This window comes from Callorhinus ursinus, unplaced genomic scaffold (genome assembly GCF_003265705.2).
Source record: "Callorhinus ursinus isolate GAN/ISIS: 27379988/994484 unplaced genomic scaffold, GSC_fseal_2.0 scaffold14, whole genome shotgun sequence".
In the NCBI taxonomy this organism is placed as follows: Eukaryota; Metazoa; Chordata; class Mammalia; order Carnivora; family Otariidae; genus Callorhinus; species Callorhinus ursinus.
Genome location: NW_027397076.1, coordinates 35,171,489 through 35,174,340, shown reverse-complemented (window position 1 = coordinate 35,174,340; position 2,852 = coordinate 35,171,489).

Genomic DNA, 2,852 nt, shown 5'->3' with positions numbered 1-2,852 from the left:
CACAGTCTGTTTTAGAAATGTTCTTACTTGTTTCAGGATACAAGATGCAGCATTCCCTTTGCTGACTCTGTTCGGTAAGTGTTTAAAACCAGAAGCTCCGAGAAGATGGGTCCAGGTAACCACCTGGCTACATCTACCTGTGACAAAGTAGGCAAAAAGATTTGGGCCTATTTTCTGAATTAATTCAGAAACAAAACAACACAGCACAAAAGCGGAAATCCTTGGTCTGAGTTAATTGAGTCATTCAGGCAAATGTGTTTCTTGGGCCGCTGTTTTCCCGGGTATGTGCTTCTGTTTCCTATTTGCCTTGGCCATGGACGCAGGCCCAGCAGAGGTGTGAAGGGAGGCTGGAAAGAGGTGAATGTCTGTTGGGGTCGCCTCTCTCCAGCTGTGCCAGTGGGTTGGGATAATCTGGGTTTTCTAGGATTTGCAATAGGAGGACAAGGTGGGCATTCTCGAATTGGTTCTTTTGACTCAGTGGCCATTTTAGTGGGAATGACTATCCTAAAAATTAGGGTTCATAGAACTAAGAAAAACAATGCACGTGAAAGGATTGAGGATCTCCAGGAGATAGTCAGATAAGACGAAATGAGGAAAATCCTTGGTTATTACTGTTAACACCCCCCAGCACTTCAGAAAATGTTTGTTGTGGGTCAGTACGTGATGATTTGATGAGGGAAGGGCATGTGGAATCAGATTCGAATTTGGCTCTTGCTTAGGAGTTTTTACAGTTGTGGTGCTTATTCCAAAATTACTGGATATAGAAGCAGGTTTAGGGAGATTAGCTGCCCTAAGGCAGTTCTCTAACTTCATACCAGGGGTGCTAAGCCCTGTAGAATTATAGTGGAAAGAACAGGAGCAATTAATTATTCCTAGTTCCACATTTTGACTGAGGGGATTGATACATAGACTGGGCAGGGGAGGCACTCGTTGCCATGGTGATGAAGTCTGGGGGTACGTGTGGTGAAAAGTGAAGGAATGATGAAACACTGGAAAGAAGGAAGATGTGGGAGACTCTGGGAAGCATATGAAAGAAAAAAAATGAAGCCAAAAGAGAAACGACAAGCTTTCTTGAATGAAAGAGATTAGAATCCTTGAGAATAAAGGCATCTTGACAAGCAAATGACTAAAGTGGAAAGGGGAAAGTCCTTTTTCCTGCAGAATCGTGGGGGCATCAAGTCCAGCCCTGCCCATCGACAAGACATTGCTGCCTGGAGCTCCCCGCCTTTTCTCATAAACCCTGCCAGCCCCTCACAAGGGCCAGTGAGATGGTGCAGAGAAGAGCCCATTTCACAGGTGAGCCTATGAGAGTCAAAAGGACGGGGGCTCGTTCAAGTTCATAAAGCTATAGGGGCAGAAGTCACACACTGGTTTCGTACTCCTCATTTCATTACACCTCACGGCTGCCTGGGCTCAGCGGATTCTCAGAGAGTAGATGTTACGATGAGAAGATTTTAGAAAAATGACCGAGGACTGAATCAACCTGAGCACTCAGGTTAAGAGGTTGGACTCTTGGGTAAACCTGGGTTTGAATCCGAGCTCTACCACTTTCTGGCTGTGTGATTTAGTCACACTATTTTGCTTTTCCAAAGGCTCTGTTTTCTTCATCTTTAAATTCTTCTCTGGAGAAGAAGAAACGAGGGGGAAGACACTGAAAAAGAGGTTGTATAAGGGGATGCCAGGGTGGCTCAGTCGTTAAAAGCGTCTACCTTTGGCTCAGGTCACGATCCCAGGGTTCTGGAATGGAGCCCCACATCGGGCTCCCTGCTCTGCGGGGAGCCTGCTTCTCCTTCTCCATCTCTCCCCCTTCTTGTGCTCAGTCTCTCTCTCTGACAAGTAAATAAATAAAAAATCTTAAAAAAAAAAAGAGGATGTGTGAGTCTTTAAATGAATGGACAATTTTACATTTCTCCACTCCATTTAAAATGTGTTTTCCATGGCTTAGTTGAACCCAGCTGAAAGTGGATGGCTGGAGTGGCAGAGGCGGTGAGCCATGAAGTACACGAGACAATTAAAGAGGGGAGAGAACAGCCTTCTTTGTTTTGTGGGGGGCCAGTCATCCCTGAATTCTTGGACGACAGAGAAAAAGTTCATGGGCCTTTACCTTCCCTGACTTGTGGACAGGCGTCAGGGCACAGCCAGCTCCAGAGGTGCAGAGAGAAAAAGCAGCAGAATGGGCTCGGCCTCGTTGCATTCTCTGGCTTTAAGGATTGCATCTGATGCACAGCAGAGCCTGTTCTGGGAATGGACAAGCCAAAAAGACTAAGCCACCAGGCCGGGTGGCCATTTAGGGGGTAGAAGTTTCCAGAGCTCAGGAAAAAAATGGGCTAGGCAGGCAATGAAGTCAGGCACCAGAGAAATCTTTTTTTTTTTTTTTGCAGCTTTGGTCTGTGTTGGGTAAAAACTCATTTTAGAATGAATAGAGAATTTCTTCATATGATGTGGGCAATTGCCAGCTTGAATTTATAGCTGAATTCAACCACATGGGCTCATTGAGTGAGTCATTATTCAGCTTCCAGTGCAAGGAGGAAATGGGAGCCCACCTCAGAGTCTGATGAAATCTTAAGGAAATTAAACAGTTCTCTAAACAAAGGTGCATATGGGGTAGATGGAAGCAGAGATGAATGAATACTCTCCTAGTCTGGGAGAGTGGACTCCTAGAATCATACATTCTGTTTGTGTATAATTTATCACCTTGGATTTATGAACAAAAATTGGTTATATTTTTTTTAAAGATTTTATTTATTTATTTGAGAGAGAGAGAATGAGATAGAGAGAGAGCATGAGAGGGGAGAGGGTCAGAGGGAGAAGCAGACTCCCCGCTGCGCAGGGAGCCCGATGCGGGACTCAAT